Raw genomic sequence first — 19,410 nt, forward strand, 5'->3', positions numbered from 1 at the left:
CTAATTGCTTTTACGGAGACATAATTGAGGTTTTGTGAATCAAATATCAGTGTGATTGATTATAAAAAAGCTAATCAGAGAGTGCCATTCACAAGACAAATGCAATTGTTTCTAAAATATTTACTTGCAGTCTCTGCCACTTTACTAACTTTGCAGCGTGTGCAAAACGTGTGGGTGCAATGTGTTAAGGTGTGATTTTATGTGGGGAAATCAAACCTAGTCATGGAGAGAAGTCTGTTTCTTCTTTTTCTTATACAAGGACAGATTGCATGGGAATTATAGTGTTTCCCATTTAATAGAAGTAGCCTTTGTTTTGATGTTTTTCACAACAGTGACAAATGGCAGCTAAAAAGAAAAGGGGAGAATGTAATCAATCTTCCCACCTTTAAAAATAGCTGAAAAAGAGAAGAAAAACTAAACTACTTAAAAAACTCATTTGAGACAAACAGTTATCTGCAAGATAAAGCAAGTGCAGAAGACGACTGGGGCTGGATGGCCTGGTCTTGGGCAGGCAAAAATGTGGCTCTGTTTCTTCTATCTGTTTGGGATTCCAGTTTCCATGGGCAGAACAGAGCAGCAGGTATGTCCAGAAAGGAGAGTGCTCACTAAAAAGGCCACAGAGTGAGTCTGAGAGCAGAAAATATGTAAGGAAGAAACAAGAAAGAAAAATGGAATCTTATTTCAAGAATTCCAAAGTACTGGTTGACTTTGTCAATAGCATCAAAGACTTCAAGGGGTTATTCAGTCTGGAAATCATCTAGATGGTTAACATTTATTTAATAGTATTTTAATAATGCAACAATTTAATGTTCACACTTACTATCAAAAGGAAAAGAAAGCAGAACAGTAAAATTACATCCTGTGATATTTGAATGATATTTCTCTAAAGTTAGGACTAGCCACAAAAATATAAAGCCGAAAATTCCACTGTATCCTGAGGAATCCATTCCAAAAGCTTGTATTATAAATGAAAGATGAAAATATGTAATGTCTCAATCATTTTGCTGAACTGAGTGGAAATTAACTCCTGGGAGGATTAGATCAGACTCTGCAATGAACAGTTTTGGTGATGGAATGCTTGGAAGGGAAAACTTATCACTTCTTAGATCATGTAAGATGTGAAACAAACAGGCCAAATTAAGTGGTCGGTTGTTTATTCTGGTATTTAAAATGGCATAAATGAGAATCACCTGGGTTTACAAAACTGGTCTCTTCAGTTCAAGAAGAATGGGGAACTATTGGAGAGAGTCCAATAGAGAGAGAGTGGAGAGCTATGGAGACGCCAGGTACCTGATGCATCTCCATATGAGGAAATGCTGAGAGATGTGAGGCTGTTCAACTTGGAGAAAACTGAGGAGGAATCATATCAATGCTCATAAAGATCTAATAGGTGGGAGCCAAGTGGATGGGAGCATGCTTTTTTTCAATGGTGCCCAGTAATAGGATATGGGGCAATGGACACATGATGGAACACTGGAAGTTCCATATCAACATGATGAAAAACTTGTTTATTTTGAGGGTTACAGAACACTGGAACAGGCTGCCCAGAGTGGTGCTGGAGTCTCCTTCTCAGGAAATATACAACACATTCCTGGATACTTTTTTATGTAACCTAATATAAGGAACCTTCTCTAGCAGAGAGTTAGACTCAATCTACAGAAGTTCCTTCCAACACCTACAATTCTGTGATTCCCTGACCTACTGCTAATATAACCTCAATCAGGCTCAGTTTAGTGCCTGTGGTAAGTGTCAATCTAATATTTTTTCTTTGACACATTTTTAGTAGACAGTAGAAATTTTGTTACTGAAATGCATGGCTATTGTAAAAATACATGCAGAGATTCTGACCCCTCTAGTGCATTGTAAGACTCACCATTGTTCCTTTTTAAATCAAGTATTGATTTGCCTTGGGTTCAATGCATGCTTTAAGCTAGTGCACCATCATGAAAAAGAATAATAGGATTATTTAGGGATAAGTTTCTTAGATCTAGCCAAATGGCAACATTTTCATAATTTTAATGAAGAAATGTAGGAACATATTTTTCATGTAATGCCTGGAAGTAGTCCAGTACATTTTCCATTAAAATCACCTGGTTAGAAATTTAGGGCTCTTGTGCTTGAAAATAATAATTTTAAAGTCACTGTTTTATTTAATATCAGGTGGTCTGAGAGCTGATTTGTATCTCTGCTGCACCCTAATGCAAAACAGAAAGAAAGTTCTCTGAGTTTCCTTTGGAAAGAATGTGTGAGCTGCTCCCATTTCAGCTCTGCACTTTTCTCTCTTGGAGACTTTGAAAATTCATTAAGCTCTTGTCACTCAGTAATTTCCAGAGATATGCCTAGCATTTACAATGCTTTTTTTTTTTTTTTTTTTGTCATTATCCAGAAACTTTATTTCCTACTTTTCCAACATTGCACTGTCTTAGAGATAAATTCACTACAACTTCTCACATAGTGCTATTTCCTGACTCATTTCATCCCTGCTTCATTTTTTCATATGAAGTTTACCAAATCTTTCTAGTCCCCTTTTTTTCCATTCCACTTTAGTTTTTATTATTCATATGGAATCACAAACACATAATTCTCCATTTTTGGTCCATTTTCCACCCTACATTTTTTCTGTGCTTTTGTACAGACTATTCAAATAAATCTAGATAAAATCTAGAACTGCTGATCTTCTGCTGGTTGACTGTTGGCTCCTTCCTCAGCAGTATGTCCACTGGTTGATTCCCTCAAAGCAGTATTTTGGGTTACGTGGTCAGTTTCTGAGGCCTATCTCTTTGAAAGACAGTGATGATTCCTTCAAAAATCTGGCTTACACCTGAATAAGCTAGTCCCTCTGGTGAGTGATAAGCAAATATAAGCACAGAGCCAGTACCCAAAGCATAATTTATTGGATCAATGTTTCTCTGTCGCTTCCTGATCTGACACATTGAGATGAGAACAGCAGTGAGCAATATTCTTGAAGTGTGCACAGTGACACTGGCAGCTAGAACACATCTGGAAGAGAGATGAGAAATCACTTTGCTGTGGATATTTTTGTCAACATAAAGATTTCTGAAATAAAGCAGTGAGGCCAAAGAAAAAAATGTAACAAAGTACCAGCAAAACCAGGAAATGTTATCAAGGCATCTGACAAGCTCAGCAAATGCCAGAATTCCCTCCGTGGTAAATTCTAATTAAAAAATCCATTGTTTCCATTATTGCTGAACAATTCTTTCAAAAATATATATAAATATATTTTAGGTTATTAATTATTTTTGAATATTACAAAGCGGTTGGAGGGTATTTTCCTCTTTCTCATTTGATAACTGAACCATTAAAAATAAGGTGGTAATATAAGGATTGGTGAAAAAAAATTTAAGTCACAGAAGAAAACATGCCATTTCAGATGTTGTGGTGCTTTTTTTCTGAAAAAGCCAGTCTAGTACCAAATTAAATTAACTTTCTGTGCTGAAGGAATCTTGTCAATTACTTCTCCACTTTTGCTCTTGAATTCTAACTGAAACTCAGCATGAGGAAATGGCACAGTTGTTTTTGCAAGTAAACTAGAGAATACATCCATCAGGGCATACCACTCACTGTGTTGTCCAGAAAGCATGATTCGGCTGCTTATACTTGTGTGCTAATTGTCATGCTGAGTTTTGTTGTCTATCCAGTAAGCCATGCATCAAAAACTCAAGATTCAACAGTAAAACATCATGCTAATTGAAAAAGCAGGTATAAATGAATAATTCCTCAAAACAGTGAATGGTGATTTAGATTATTGTATGTGGGGAACCTGTATTATTTAGCATCGGGAAGAGCTTCAGAAGTATTGTTACACACCGGTCCCTCTATTACCTACATTTACTACTAAATGCATGACCTTCAGAAATGCATTTGCATTATTCACTTTACCCAGGTTACACAGGTCTGGCATAGAATAATTTTACTAACAGAAAATCATATAAATGTGGAAAATGTACTGTAACCAACTCTTCACTCAAGGATATTTTAAATGTTGTGGATAGAGTAAGTGCTGATTAGAAGAGAACGAGTCTGAGAAAGCTTTGTGTTTTAATGTAAGATTTTCTGTAGAGAAAGCATTACGTGTGGGTACGTTGTAAAGGTTTCTTTCATGTGTATGCTCAGTGGCATATCTCAAAAATGTTAATATTTCTTAAGAAGATCTTTCACTGTCGTCTCTATTCCAGTCTATGTGGCAATATAGTTTGAACATTTTGGCAAGTGTGAACTCAAGTGAGATTGATGTGCTTAGCTTGGTGACCTTGCTTGTATAGTATTTTTATGTTATAAATGTTATTTGATTTACATTTACTGCTGACCTGTATTTTCTTTTCAGATTATCTCCTGGAATATGTATCCTCTTCTTACCTTCATCTATTACTATCATTTGTTATCTTTGTTATCATTATTAACTGTTAATTTTTCCAATCATATTTTATGTCCCTTCTTTCCTGTGAAAATATGGTCATATCTATCATTCAAAAGAGGATACTGTAAACATATTAGCTCCATTTTGTTTTAAAGCCTTAAACTCCCAGTAACTTTAATCCTCTAACCTCCCTTATTCTTATAGTTTTTGAATGGATTTGAACCAGTGACCTGGAGGTGAAAGATCATTTTCCACCAGGAACATTTATCTTTCTGATGTTACCTTTATGGCTTTGCTCTATGTGGTATTTTCTTTTGCTCAGGACCATGTGTATCTGTCTGAAGGTTAACTGTAGGAATCACCAGCCAGCTTCTCTCTTTTTGTTAATGTGAACTACCAGTATCCAGCAATGATTTTTGACACAGCAGTGTCTTCATTCGTTCATTTACTGACATCGAGGAAATTGATATCCTCAGGAAAAGACTATGGCATCTGACCCACTGGAAAAGTAGAGATTTAATGTTTTGGGTTGGGATTCAGAGCGCAGAGCCTGGGAGCCACACAACTGGAAGCATCCTTTGCAATTACATGTCAAAACCAATCATGAGTTTTCTAAATGAATAAAATTGTTGGTTTTGATAACTGACCAAAAACTATTCCCAGGTGAAATATAGAAGTCTTACTTAAAGTACTGTCCACAGAATCTGGAAGAAACCATTTTCTATGTTTTTTTCTTTTTCCTTTTTTTTTTTTCATAGGAGTTATGTTGGGAGGATTTTAGATGCTGCAAATGAACTGGAAAAAGAGGCTGAGAAAATGCTAAAGCAGCATAATTTTTGTCTTCTTCCAGTGGAGGAAAATACCGACAGATTTATTATACCCAGATTTTTGCTGAGAAACAAGCATTTAGGATCTATTTTAAATTAATTTTGCAAGAATTTTTTTTTTTTTTTTTACAAGAAATAATTTATTTTCCTTCTCGTTAAATCTTGAAATACTAGAAGCAGTATGAAAGAAGCACTTGTAGATAAGCTTAAAAATTCCAGTATTTTAATTTGCTTATGCATTCACATTTGGTTTATTATTTGCAGTCTAACAGTCTTCATGCTCAGTCTAAAACCTTTAATTTCCTCTATAATATGTATCGCCGTGAAAGTGAACATATCAGAAGACTTAGGCACTACAGACATGACAGCAGACAACCCTTTGAAAATGTTTTTAAGGTTTCACTTGAAAAGGAAATTATGCCAATGGGCATTAATCATTTTGGAGGCTTCATATTGCATCACAGATATTTATAATGTTAATGAAAACAGTGACGCTGTTATGAGCTACTGAATCAAGAAGTTCATTTGCCCCAGTAACAGCAGGGGCTTGAAATGAGAAAAAAAATCTTTCAGACAGGGATGCTGCAAAGTTCTGAGTATGGAAAATCTTAGGAGTGTTGTGACATTCAAAAATGTCTCCAAAGATATGTTATGCCAAAAAACATGTAAATAGGCACATGCATATCTTACCTTTCTGCATTTCTTTGCATTGTAAACTACACAACAGCATTTTTTTTTCTGTCTACATCACTTTACTTAACAATATAGGGCAGTGATAGAGTTTTGAAAGTTCCTTGTGATTTTTTCATTCCAGCATTTTGATTGGTTTTAAGGTTAACATAAACTGATCTTTTCTGCCTAATTGGCTTTTTTTTTTTCTTTTTCTCCTTTGGGGATTGGACTCAATGATCTCTGGAGGTCTCTTCCAACCCCTACAATTCTGTGATTCTGTGATTTTATATAAGCAATTTAATTCCCAGTCGTGATATATCATGCAGGAGAAATATATATCAGAGAAAGAAGAAGATATGTCATGTGGAAAGGAGGAAGGAAGGAACTGCAAGAGGGATAGGCTATAACCTTAAAAAAAAAAATTGAAAGTTATCCAGAGTTTTTTTCTGGGGGGCCATACAATCTGTGTGTGATCTTGAAATGACTGGTTTTGGTCACAGCTGGCAAGATGTTGAATGTGGTCTTATTTGTGCTATTGGACATCTTCCATTTAATGCCATGGCTGTAAAGGGTGATACAAGTGTTGGCTTCATTTCAGAGTCAGTAGTACCAGCAAACATAGCCCAGCTAAAAATAATGAATTTTCAACTACTTATTTTCCTATTTTGCCTTGAGGTTAAGGCACTTTAGCATGCAAGCCTTCTGCAAGACATATTTGAGTCTACCAAATGTAGTTTAGCAGGTAATGAGATGCATTTTTTCATCGGGGTCATGCTACCTAATCAGATGCTAAATGTAATTATTCATGATCGAACCTCAAATACAATTTTAGAAAGTGTCTGTATTACAAACTAAGAAATCAACAGGAGGACTGCTTTAAACATGTTTTCAGTATGCCAACATTCCCTTTAATTATTTTTTGAAGTTTTGTATGAAGTCAAAAGACAAAAAGAACAAGCTCTGAAAAAGTTGTGAAAAAGAGATAGCATGTGCATGTCAGAAGAAACACAGGGAAAGAGAGCATAAAAGAAGTATAGAAAAAGAAAGGAAGTATTAAAAAGATGAAGAAACAAAGAAAGAGAAAGAAAGAAAGAAAGAAAGAAAGAAAGAAAGAAAGAAAGAAAGAAAGAAAGAAAGAAAGAAAGAAAGAGAGATAGAGAGATAGAGAGATAGAGAATAGAACTCATAGCATTTGATAGCCATAATTGCTCTGCTCTTTTATAAAGGCTTCCTTTTTCTGATTAGAGACTTGAAGATAGTTACTACTGAAAACAGTATTTAAAATTCATTCTTTTCCTCCTTTTTCTTTGAATTCTTCATTATGTAAAACATGTACTTCAGTGCTCTTGAAATGTTTTGTTCTCTTCATTAAATTGCTCCATTTTTATTTTAATGTCCCTATAGTCTCGATTTTTCTCTAAAAATGTCTGTATATCTGTTAAGAACACTTGTTCTTTCAGAACCTGTTTTCCCTTTTATTTTTTTAGTTCTTTTTCTGAGTGAAAATGTGATTTTGTTTCTTTTTTTTTTTTTTTTTTTTTAACACCTATTTGTCTTTTTTCTTTTTCTTTCAACAATTCTTTTGCTCCAAAAAAGGGCCCATCATTCCAGACCACATTCATTTTGTTTAAATCTGGCCAAAGAAGGACTGTGCACGATTAGTATATACAATAGATGAGTAATGATGATTTTTATTCCATCAGTATTAATTTTATGCCCTTGCCTAAAGATTACTTGTAAATGCTTAGATTTTAAATACTAAAGTAAACATCACCCCTATTGATATTTTGGAAATGTCAGGTTAGTTAATTGGGGTAATATACAGGTACACATTTCCAAACCAGTATATCAAACTTTGCCCACCATTGAGCGCATGCTCTGTCAGCTAGCAGAGGAAAGAAAGCCAGAGGAGCAGCTCAGGCCACCATAACCCATTCCTGCCTGCTCCTCTCTACTCTTTTTTTTGCTCCCCAAAGTGAGTTCAGAAAATGCCTATTTAGTTGGACCAGTTCTTTTGATATAGGCTTATACATCTTCACTTAAGGAAACGTTTTTATTGAGGGAGAAAAGCCTCATGACGGTATTTGTTTTTACTGTGGGTTTCAGCACTTCAAGAGTTATGGACACCATCTAACCTGCACTAATGTGCAGAAGCAGTATCAGGCTGATATACTGAGCATCATTACTTACCGTGGTCTTTTTAAGAAGTTGGGAATTGAAGGCTGAAATCTCAAGACAGTCCTCTCAGCAGTCCAAGGACTTGAGTTTAGAGTTATCCGTAAATTCTGTTTATGTTTATCCAATAAGAACTCAGCCAATGAGTGCTGCAAATAATCGTTTACTTAAACATAAATGGGAATTAATTAGTCTATCAAATGAAAGGAAAGAAGATTCTGAGCCAGGCATGCACTCATAGTCACAGTAGCACATCATAACTTTGCTCGATGTACCTAAAATTTCTTTTAAGTGTGGCTGCCAAATGATCGTGATTCTTTTGTTTATTAGCCAAAAATCCTACTCAAAATGGGAAAACTTCCAGTCTTTTCTATGATACTTATGACAGCATTTTTTAGTAGCTGATTCCTTATTAGAATATATTCCTCCAAAAAAATACATTTTGCTATTTATTGATTAGTGCTTATTTTTTAATGGAGCTGTTTTGCTAAGATTCAGTGTCAGGTGCATTTCTAACACCCCAGCTCCTCTATTCTGTGCATCAATTGGCACACTCATCAGTTAGCCAGTTCTGCAATAAAATAAATTAATGGACTATCCTATTTCATTTCATGGCATCCGGCCGATGGAGTACAGAAACTGCTATAAACCCTAGGACTCAGTGGGACTGCTGGTATGAGGAAGGAGTGCAGCATTTGGCCCACATTTTGCATTGATCAAGCAGAATTAAAATTAGCACAGCAGTTTACCTTGAATGAAGCAGAAAAGCGTGGTGCAGGCTATGCAGCCTCCCAACTACTAAATTGACCCCTTTCCTCTTTTATTTTCTCTTAGCTTAATTTTTGCCCTACTGAAATAAATGAGGCTACTTATACTGTGAAAGGAAGGACTGGATAATCTGACCAGTATAGCATATTAAAATTATATATATTCTATGGTTCATAATCAAATATGATTCTCTTCCTGAAATAAGCGCTATATGGCTGTAGTGATAATCACTAATGGGTCGGTTGGGTACCAGAGCACTGTAAATTCTGGTGATGAATACATGGGGATGCTGTAGACTTCTGCCTTGTATTATTTTAATAGAGAGCAGAGGAAAATAAGGGAAGATTTCCTCGGAGGTATGCTGATAAAATCTCACTTAATTATGTTATAGATCTCACATTGCTTAATTTTTTTTCTTAAAACTTCAGCTCTTTGAATCACATTATTTAAAAATGGATTTCCCTGGATGGGAAAAAAAAAAAAAAAAAAAAAAAACCCAAAAAAAGAGAGAATTCTTCATAGCTGGGAAGAAAATCTTTACACTGGAAACTTAAAAAGCAGAGAGTGAACACAAACAAAGGTAAAACGTGTTGATACAGAAGCCCAGTTCATGGATTCAGAACATGATGGCAAGCACTGCAGTAACATATCCCTGTTCTTCAGTGAGGCTCCTCAGGAACAATATAGCCAAAGGCAATGGGAGGACAGGGGTGGAAACAAGTATTTTTTGAACAACAGCTATATTTTTAGAGATATTGGAGGCTGTCAAGGTACAAGGACAGACATAAATACTTTTCCCTACCCTTTCAGATGAAACAAATAGCAGATAGAAGAATTTTGCACTGTAGAACGAGAGTGCAATTCAGCATTATAACATATTTATATTCTATACCTTCTACAGAAGAAAAATGGAGGACCAGAGGTGAAATCATAGGCTGAGTGATGTCATGGAAATAATGTCCTTAGAGGAGGACTTCATGCCAAAACCCAGGAGCAGACAGATTTCTGAGAAAGATCTTGATCATCAATAACTCCTGCTAATTCAGTGGAAATCACAGGTGGGCACTCGATATTTTGAAACTCCCTTGGTATGCTCAGTACTTTGAAACTCCCTTGGTATGTTATCTTTCCTGCTCTATTTCTGTCTGGTTTTTATTCCTCTATTGATTTTAATGGACTTCAATTAAGGTCTCTTGTCTCAGAATCTTTAGTGCTTTATTTATATGGAGCACAGACAGCTAGATACTGGTTTCATTTTTTCCCCCCTCAGAATCCTTAAAGGACTGAATTTTATTATTATTTTTTTTTACATTGGTATATTATTTTAATTGGGATAAATTTAGAAGCATTTAGATAGCTTTCAAACCATCTGCAGTTTCACTGATGCGTAATGACTTTATGGGTATATTTTGATAATTGACAATTACATTTTATTGCTTGCCATCCGACTGATGTTTAAAAAGTTCAGATTTGGTTAAAACTGTATTTTAGTTTCAAAGAAAATTCAACAAACCATTCCATCACTAGCTATAGCAAATGATAGGAGAGTTTTAGAGCAGAAGAACATTATTCCCTATTCATAAATTCAAATTGCTTCTTCCTCCTCATATTTCATATTTATGAGAATATAGCTTGAATTTTAAGATTAGCACCTCTGTCTACTGAAGTGTGAACTGCCAACTCCTCCCCTCATCTTTCCAACCACTGTAAATCTTCAATACCCACTGCCAATGAGGCGCAATATCAATTATGTACAAATAAATCTATGTAAAACCACTGCACAATTTCCTTCTTGAAAAAGAAAGAGCAATCACAATCAGCGTGAGTAACTAGTATCTTTGGAAGAGGATATTTTTGTTCCAAATTATGCTCTCACTAATTGGCTAGTGAGACTAGCCAATAGACTTCCACTGTCACTCTGGTATGCTATGTATATTTGAGGGATGGAATTGCCCTCAGAGACTCCACGAGTGGCTCTCAGGGAATAAAGATCAATGAAGCAGTCTTGCTGTGGTCAGAGTTTAACTTACTTTATACATATGCACATCAATCTCATAATGGAGTAAAGTCATAAGCAGGCAATCTATGATCCTTCTATAAACTTTAACCCATGTACCACAGTTCAGTTCCCAGGAAGCTATTCTGTCTTGGGAACTGCCTTGAAAGATGGAGAATAAAATGAAAGAACATGTTCTCAGCTATCTGACAATTTCTCTCTTTAGGAGAACAAAGAATAACATAGTATTTTCTAGGCAAAATCTCTGCTTTTCCTTCCCTCAGGAAAAAAAGAAACAAAAAACAACCAAGTTTAAACAGAATTGTCTGGTGACTCCTACCACAACATGATTAATCAATAGTACTTTGCACAGAATGACAGTGGAAACAAAAATGTCTATAATCAAGTTCCTCCTTAGTATTTAAAACCCATTCTGTGACATGCATCTGTGTGTTAACATTGGATAATCTATTCTTCATTATATCCCACGGACTGAAGTGGTTTTACACGTGCAGAAAATTTCTTCTGCCACAGAACTGAATTTTCTTTTGGTAAACTTACTGTGTACAAACTTCCCCTTCAACAATAAATTTTAACTTTATGCTCCTCTTCTTGGTAAACTACCCAACAAAACCTATGACTGAACTTCATTTTCCTTGATGTGTACCTATTTAGTGGCCAGGAAAAAAATGAACCTCTGTGCTGGTATGCTATAAAAGACCATAAAGAAAAGAATTCCTGGGTCAAGACAACTTCCCTTATCCACTCTTTAGTGTCCTAGCTTTTCAATGCTGGCATAGCTGAAGAGAGGGTGTGGAGCAAGATTGTTTTGTGAGCACCATGCCATCATACCCAAGGAGTCTGTTGGACACAATCCATGTTCCCAGCTAGAGAACTATCACCAGCTCCTGAATCTTCAATAGAGAACATTTGCTTTTTGGAAGTTCACTTCATCCACACAGTTTGGTGATAGATAAAGCTCCTTCAACATCACCTAGCGAGGCTAAGGTAGCTTTAAACACACAGCAGCATAATACATTTCCAGGAGCAATACCCCACATCTTTATTCATGATGTGAATGATGATCTGAGTAGTAATAATGAGATAGTGTGGCAAAGGTTTTCCATTGTGAACTGGTATTAATCTAATTTCCTACAGGACTCTTGTCTAAGTCAGAAAAAAAGCAAGCAGTTTAAAATTCTTTGGCAAGTCTCTGATGAAAAGAAGCCTGGGAAGTGCTAAGGATTGCTGGAGAATGCTAAATTACATTCACTCAGCTCTGCTGAGAAGGCTAAGCTGATTTTGGCAGGATTTTCCTAGTATATCCATTGCAAATTGGCTTCTTATTTTTATGAATATTAAGAGTCATCAACATTAAAGAAAATCTAGCAATAAGTATTCAAGGCCTTTGGAAGTGAATAATGACAATTTTACCATACTGTAGATTTTTACATAAATATGACAAATTAAGAGGGGGTGGGGGGTTAATTAAGTAATTAAATAAGATGTTATTTCAGATCAAGTAGGCATTTTGTGGCTGTGTATATCAAACAAAATTCTTTACCTGGTTCTAATGGCCAGCTGTTCCCAATATACAGAAAAGACATCAGCTGCCCACTATCATTTACCCATTTGGAAGATGGCAGCAGAGTAGCTTCTTTCTGCAGTTCCCTTTCCATTTGAATGTAATTTCTCTGTTTTACCAGTACAAAACACAAGTACTGCTGGACAAAGGCTGTCTTTATACTTCACGATGCTGCCAGAGATGATGGAGCCCAACTGGTTCCACTTCCATGGGGATAGATCTGAGTCTTACCTAGAAAAAGGATAGGTTGATGGGTTGTTAGTTGGACTAATTAATCTTAGCTATTTTTCCAATTTTGATGATTCTATGACTCTAAACACCAGCTTCTTGAAGTCTTATTACAATTTCTAACAATGTTTTTGCTATCTTCCCCACTAAGATTGCTTCTGGGGATGGGACCTAATGCTAAGAAAATTAATAACTTTAGATTTTTAATGGCAATGAGCCTTTCCCCATAGACATACTATAGGGAAGGCTGTTTACTGACCCAGTTCTGCTTTGTACTTAGTACAGCCCGTGCCTGTGCTGGGAGTTCTGAGGTGCCATGCTGGAAAACCAGGTTGGCACAGCCATTTCTACACTATAGTGGGCAGGAAAGGACTGTGAAAGACCAATTTTTTCCTTCCTAGAAGTTATAAGCAGGGGGATCACATCCTAGCGATAACCACTATTCTCCACTGATGTGACCAGAGATTCTCTGGGAACTGGTTCTTCAATTTAAGAAGTAATTCCCTAAATCACAGCATGGGAATATTTTACAGGATGTGTCAAATGACTTGGGTGAATTAGCATATCTGACAGGCAAGGAATGAAACTAGCATTCAACCTTGTACTTAATGAATAGTCCATATGTCCAGAGAAGCAGGTAATTTATAGTCTAACATTTTCTTTTGATCTGCCATTTGCTCTTTCTCTCTAGAATTAAATCACTTCGAAATGCACAGGGGAAGAAGGCAAAGGGAAGAAGTCTTTTTATTTTTAATTAGAATGTGCTAAATGGTAATAAAGTAATGTGAATACAGTGGGGACCTCTTAAATCCATAGCAGTAAATCTATTGCTGCAATAGGTCCATCCTTTATCTAGTGTTCATTGAAGAAGGTTTCACCTGAAGTGTAACAGTGACATGAACTGATAGTAATAGAGTAATACATTTAAAGAATTCAATAAAGCATCTGTTGTAGATAGTGATATGCCTTGTAATTTTATTGACGAAGGTTTGTTTTGTCCTGAGACATATAAAATGCTCGCTTAAATGGTTTGATTATACAGTACTTTTATAAAATATGCACTCAGCTGATTTCTTGTGCTATGCAGCTTGTCAGTGATTAGCCAAGATGATTTTTAAAATGGAAATAATTGGGTAGGCTCTTAAAAATTAGGATTTTGCTCACTTGGGAAGAAATGTAATGTGTGTGGAAGAAGCGGTAATTTCAGCATTACATTCCTTTGTATGTGAGTGTTAAGGCATTAGGTAAAGCATCACAAAAGAATGTTTTGAAATCTTATAGGTGGAAAAGGAAAAAGATTATTGACAAAATCTTAATGTAACCAGAAATCTACAGGTTTTTGTCTGTATTAGTGAAGAGTAATATGCAAGAGTTGAGATATGTTTCCAGGAAGATTTTTTTTTTCTCTTTCAACTGCCTGATTCTACTTGGATTAGTGGACTTTGGATATGAGTTTGGCTAAGAGGATATGTGTGGTGTTTGGACATAGTGCAGATTAATACTGGGATTACTTATTTCTAGGTTAGCAAGAGACTTGTTTTTCAAAGCATTACAAACTGGTGTTAGGCAGGGTGGCTACTTGGTCTGAAAGGGGGCTATTTGCCTAGAACACCCCTCTTTTCTTCTTTTCTAAGCATTTGGTTTTGGGCTAAGCTCTGTTCCTTCCTAGCCCAGCACTGCTCAGTGTTGCAGTTTTTCCTAACCCACTTCCATTCTCCTCTCAGCTTTACAGTAACGATGTTTTCCTTTTGTCAACAAAAGAATTTATGCCTTCTTGTTTCAACTTGCCTTCTAAAACATAAAGTAAATGATTTGTCTGAGGGATTATCAGACCTTTAGGACAGGGCTTTGAGGTACTTACAAGGTACATGCGTGGACATACAGTACAGTTCTTCTACTCAGTGTTTTGATTTATTTATTGTTGGTACACTTTGTTCTTTTATTTTTAACTGAAATATTTTAAGAAGTACTGCAACATTTCCTTTGGTAGAAGCAAGTGTGTGATTGCACACATCGTAAGGTTCTGTACTGCCAGCTTTTTGCTTTAATCTTAAATGACAGCTACATCTGTTGGAAGTTTGTTCCTATCTCTTGTTTTCTAAAGCTTGACAGGTTGAAGGAGCCCTTTTAATGACAGTCTGGGTATCTGCAGATAGTTTTTGAGATGCGCTTCCCAGGCTGTGAGATGCTTAAGGCTGGTTTTTCTCTCTGCTAGAGTTTCCCAGATCAACTAAAGTTACCCTAGCTGGTCTTTTTGATTGTGTGAGCTGGGCTTCATGTCTTGTCACACTGGGGTTAAACTCAGTGGATAGGTAGGTGGATTTAGGTGGTGGAGCAGAGCCAAAAGTTGTCACCGTTTATAGATGCGGCTCCAGTCAGCATTGTTCCATTTCCCTCCTTCTGGAGCCAGGTTTTGTTTTACTGATGCAATTGTTTGTCAGACTTTTATTGATTCTTCACTGACGATCACAGAACTGTGCACCACGGTACCACAAATGTTACGGACATTGTACTTAAAGGTCATTGATACAATTAATTTCCTACGTATTATTTTTGCAAGGACACGTCATTGTTATCAAGGTTAGAAAGCATAGAAGAGGTACATGAAGTCTGTGTGATTTGAAGTTCCTTAACTATTATAGTGCTGGGTAAAACTTTGCAGAGAGAATAGAAACAGAATAGCTAGAAATCACAGTCTCCTTGCAGAAACAGATGGAAGGCACTCGGTGCTGGCTGAGCTTGTTCTGACAAGGCTATGCCAAAAGTAAATGGGATTCAAAGCAGTACTTGCTGCAACTCTGTTAGTTCCCATAATTAAAAAACAAGTCATCACGTAGCTTTTTGCCTGTTATGTCTCAGGTATACTGAGTATGTCTCAGTATTTCCATCATAGTATCCTCATTTACCCTTACTCAACAGGAGGTTGAAATGGAAGATACTTCTACAATTATTTAGAGTTTTTTCTAGGTCTCTTCATGTTGGCATAATCATTTTCAATATGATACTCTTGAATAAAATGAGACATCAGACCAGTATTTACATTAAGCTGCAGTGTAATTCAGTGTTCCATAGTGCTTGAGTGAAAACAGTCTAAATAAACAGAATGAAGAGTACTTTAGCTAGAAATGTTCTTATCTCCCATAAAATTCATTTGGAGCTCAAAAATTAATTTATTGAGCTCCTTTACAGCATAAAAAAATAACTTACTCTTCTGACATCTAGACTGCAGTGCTGCCTAGACTAGTTTTGCTGCAAATACGGCCCAGAATCATTACAGATTTCTTTACAAATGTCTCAGTTGAAGGCATTTCCTTCCCAGCTAGTGGCATTGATATGACAGGTATAGAGAAAGACACTTTTTGTACCATCTCAGAGATGCTTCCAATGTCTCAGCACTCCTCCCTGCTAGGCTTTCAGGGAGACTCAAGGATCTCACTCTGGATACTGGGAGGTGGCCACACAAAAAAGGGCCTCAGGCATCAGACACAGTGCACTACCTGAGCTCAGCTTGGAAACCTCTCCTGAAGTTGTCCAAATGAAAGAGTTAGTCTCCTACCTCTTCTATAGATTTTTCTAATTCCTTTTTTTTTTTTTTTTTCTGATGTCATAGTAAAAATCAAAATGTGATTGCAATATCTGCATTATAATACACTTAGTCTGGGCTTTCAGATAGAATTTTAAGCTTTTTAAGCTTTTGAACAATCTCAGGTCATCAGTTCTTGATGGGGAGCATTTAACTTCTCTTGAGCTTATGCTTTTGATATTTGGGTTGTTGTTGTTAAACACAAGATACCAAAGAACACACAATAGCTGCATAGTAGCAATTCACAAGCTTTTTCAACATTAGACATGATTAATCATATAACTTAATTAGACTTTCTTTTCCCCATTTAAAATTAATATAGAATCTTTAGGTAATTACAGTGACTAACATTATTCAGTGGTAATACTAAGTAACGCTAAAATGCCTTAAGTGCAATCTGATAGCAATTTAATATGAAACAAGTTACAAATACTGTTACCAAAATACCAGTAGTGAAAAGCTAAAACAGTCTTAGGTGTGAAGAAATACTGAGTATGATATGGAAACCATGAAGAGCAAAATGCATCATTTCTAATCGGGCTGAGGGCAGCAGAAAGAGCACTGGCAGCGGTGCTTCTCAAAGTGTCTCCAGCTACCCCAGGTTTTTTCTCCCTCTCATATTTATTTTGATTCCTACTCAGGCCATTTCAAGCCTCTCTGCTCTCTCAAGGAGTTCGACATTCAAATATATTAGAAATGCAATCTACTTTCACAGTTTTATTTCATTGGTTTCCTAACTGTTATACAAATCAGGAGAAGCTTCTCCTAGATGTACGTGACCATTAAAATATGCAAGATGTAAGCCACAATGACTTCACTGACATTTCCTGCTGGGTTGTATTTTAGTGAGGTTTTTCAGCTGTTATACATAAGCAATGTCTCTGTATGTGGCAGCCATCAGCCTCTCTTGGGAGGCAGCACACACACAGATGAACACAAGTGTTGCCTCCACCTCAGTACCTGTTGTCTGCGCTAGGAGGGAGATGAGAACAGAGCAAAACTGGGCTTGCATAGCTGCTGAGTAATGCTGGAGCACTTGAGTGCTGAGCTAGGGAAGCAGGGAAGAAGTGACAGGTTCTGATTTTCCAAGCCATTGTATCTGAAATGATTGGCCAGGATATCAAGAGAAGATGAAACCCAAACCAGAAGGATTTGAGAGGTTTTGCTTTTTCTTACTGATTACAATGTTCTGCTGGTTATGATCAGAGAGAAGACAAGGCAAAAACTGAGTTTTTAAAATGAAAAAAAGTACTGAACTACAATTCATTTCTCAAAGAGAATTTCCACATAAAGGTATATGGTTATTTTAAAAGCAACAAAAACAGAAACACAAAACCCTTGTTTTTTTGTCTGTTCAACAGCACTATGCCAGTAAATCAAATCACTGTATCAGTGAAGTTGGTGACACTCTTTAATGAAAGTGCCAGGATCTTTAAACACAAAAGAATCAACAACAGTCCAATAGTTTTCACAAGATGACTGGGGCAGATGATGAGACGGAAGAGGCAAAAACTTTGCAGCTGGCAGGCACCCAAAGCTTCTTAAACCTCTTGTACTCTTTCTTAATAAATATGTCATTTCTATACCAGCCATGTTAATGCAGTGATAACAGCAGGAGAATAACTCTCTTTATAATTGTGCAAGACATCCAGATATATTCCCCTGTCTCCCTGACTAATGTTTCCAACATGACTTGTTAGCTTCTGCAATGATCAAGCAGCTATTAAAGATAAAACTGTGTTAACCTTTTCAAAAATTAGAAAAGCATGACTGTAACTGGAACTACAATAGCTTCCTGGAGAATAGAGCAAAAGGGTGAAAGATCATCCTGTTGAGTTGTTGGTAATGGATTTATTATTTATTTAGTATGTCTGAAATGCGTATGAAGAATGTAGCCCTATCCAAATGCCTCCTCTGTGTCCCTGTGTCAATAATCTGATCAATATAGGTAGGTAAGTAGGAAGATCATGGATTATTTTTTTCTAAGTTTTCTGTTTAGTTTCCCTCCTTGACACAGACTTTAGAAGACTAATAACAGAAAAAGAACTCTTAAAAGTCTGAAATTAGCACATTTTTCTCAATTTTGAGTTTAAACCTGAACACAAACCATCTCAATTCCAATGATCTTGTGAGAACTATCCCATTCATAAGAGCTTGTTCATATTTGTATATTCAGAGACCCATGAATTAGACACTAACATAATGCATAACACAGCTATACCCTCAACAATGTCAGCGAGGGTGTCACAAAGCATCCCATGCACTGACAATCTGGAAATTTAGGATATTCAGATATTGGCTTGTATGATGTCAGTGGAAAGTAAAAAAATCAACCTTGACATGCTTAAGCTGTAACCACAGGCAGGTCTCTGTTAACTGATAAGTATAATCTTTAGACTACAAGTGACAAAGAGGCAATAAATCCCAACCAGAAATAAGAATGACTGACAGTCCAAAACTACACTAACTTGGTCTACTATGAAAACATTTTTTTATTGTTTTCATTAAATAAGCTTTTTACTGAAGTTATCAGAGCTGCTGAAAATAGATGCAGATAGTAGCAGTATGAAAATTACAGAAATGCAATATAAAATCCCAGGCACATGGAATACTTATAAGGTCTGATGACTATCTAAGTATTGTCTCAGTTGCATTTTTTGAGATTTTAATCTCTGCAATTAATTCATTGTCTTCACACAAGGACTAGTAAAAGAGTTGTTTAAATGAATGTGTCCATATTAACCATTTTCCTATCTCCAGTCAGGTTGGCAAACACTATGAATCATCTCTTCTGATCCCTGCATGCTTTTGTAGAAGAAATTGGAAAGGCAACATCCAAGAGGAAATACATGAAGATCTAACCTGGCCTGTGTGAAAATATTCATGTCATAATGTAAGAGCTGCTGTCCTATCGATACACCTGAAAAACAGCCCCTAATAATTCAGGCAAGGGAAGACTGGATTAAGGCAATGAGGAAAAAAATTAGAGATAAAAGATAGACTTCTCTGTGATCTTGGATATTTGTTGTAATCTCCAGTATCAGAAATTTGCCCCAAGTGGTCATTTTGTCAGTGATTGACTTCTTCACCCTGATGGCTACTAGCAAATACAATCAACCCCAAAAGTCATCAAAATTTGGGGCGGTCCCCACGAAGGAAGGGGGCTCATCGAGGTTACCCTGGGCACCTCATTGCAAA

At 36.4% G+C, this 19,410-nt stretch overlaps 1 protein-coding gene across 1 annotated transcript in view; it reads left to right on the forward strand.

Annotated features, from left to right (window-relative positions):
- The window catches only part of LOC128077358 (von Willebrand factor D and EGF domain-containing protein-like), a 287,642-nt gene that overhangs the window by 74,744 nt on the left and 193,488 nt on the right, over positions 1 to 19,410 (forward strand). Inside the window, exons 24-25 of the mRNA XM_052676473.1 lie at positions 9,722 to 9,878; positions 18,973 to 19,105. The gene's annotated coding sequence lies outside the window, so the exon portion shown is untranslated. The remainder of the gene's footprint in view (positions 1 to 9,721; positions 9,879 to 18,972; positions 19,106 to 19,410) is intronic.

This window comes from Tympanuchus pallidicinctus, unplaced genomic scaffold (assembly GCF_026119805.1).
Source record: "Tympanuchus pallidicinctus isolate F22 unplaced genomic scaffold, pur_lepc_1.0 scaffold15, whole genome shotgun sequence".
In the NCBI taxonomy this organism is placed as follows: domain Eukaryota; kingdom Metazoa; phylum Chordata; class Aves; order Galliformes; family Phasianidae; genus Tympanuchus; species Tympanuchus pallidicinctus.